We start from the raw sequence: 1,173 nt of genomic DNA on the forward strand, positions 1-1,173 counted from the left end.
GGTTAAATTCAGGGTTACAGTTAGGATTAGGTTTAGAGTTATTGTTAGAATTAGGGTAACATTTAGGATTAGAATAGGGTTAGGGTTAATGATAGAGTTAAGTTTTGTGTTAGGGTTATTGTTAGGATTAGGTTTAAAATTAGGTTTTAGTTTTGGGTTAAGGTTAGAGTTAAGTTTAAGGTTAGTTTTAGGGTTAGGGTTAATGTTAAGTTTAGGTTTAGTGTTAGGGTTAAGGTAAGAGTTAGGATAAGAGTTAGGGTTATTTTCTGTGTTATAATTAGATTTTGTGTTAAGTTTTGGGTTAGTGTGAGTGTTAGTTTTAGGATTAGTATTAGGGTTAGTTTTGTGTTAGGGTTAGGATTAAGGTTAACTATACTATTAGTGTTAGAGATAGGTTTAGAGTTAGTGTTTCTGTTAGGGTTAGGGTTATGTTTAGGTTTAGGTTCATGGTTACTGTCAGGGTTAGGGTTACAGTGAAGATTAGGGTTATATTTAAGGTTTGAATTAGGGTTAGGTTTGGTGTTAGGATTATAATTAGGTTTAGTGTTAATGTTAATGTTAGTGTTAGGGTTACGGGTAGAGTTAGGGTTAGTGCTGTTGTTAGGGTTAGGGTTAGGGTTAGAGTTAGGGCTAGTGTAATGTTTGGGCTTATGTTTAGAGTAGGGTTAGTGTTAGTTTGAAGCTTATGTATAGGGTTAGAATTAGTGATATGATTAGGTTTGGATTTAGGCTTATTGTAGGCTTAGGGTTAGTGTTACAATTATTGTTAGTGATAGGGTTAGGGTTAGGGTTAGTGTTAGTATTAGGGTTTGGTTTAGACTTTGAGTTTGTGTTAGAGTTAGGGATACAGTTTGGATAGGGTTAGTGTTAGAGTTAGAGTTATATTTAGGTTTAGGGTTACTTTTAGGGTTAGGGTTAGGGTTAGTTTTAGGGTCAGATTTAGTTTTAAGTTAGGGTTAGGGTTAAGTTTCAGGTTCCTGTTAGGGTTAAGTTAAGGGTTAGAATTAGGGTTAGGTTTAGTTAGGTTAGGTTTAGGGTTTGAGTTAGGTTTAAGGGTAGAGTTATTGTTAGTGTTAGTGTTACAGTTTGGATTAGGAGAGGGTTAGGATTAATGTTATTGTTAAATTTTGTGTTAGCATTAGGTTTAGGGCTAAGGTTAGTGTTAGAATTAGG

This window comes from Marmota monax, unplaced genomic scaffold (genome assembly GCF_021218885.2).
Source record: "Marmota monax isolate L192 unplaced genomic scaffold, Marmota_monax_Labrador192_F-V1.1 WCK01_AAM20220418_F8-fsc00257, whole genome shotgun sequence".
Lineage (NCBI taxonomy): Eukaryota > Metazoa > Chordata > Mammalia > Rodentia > Sciuridae > Marmota > Marmota monax.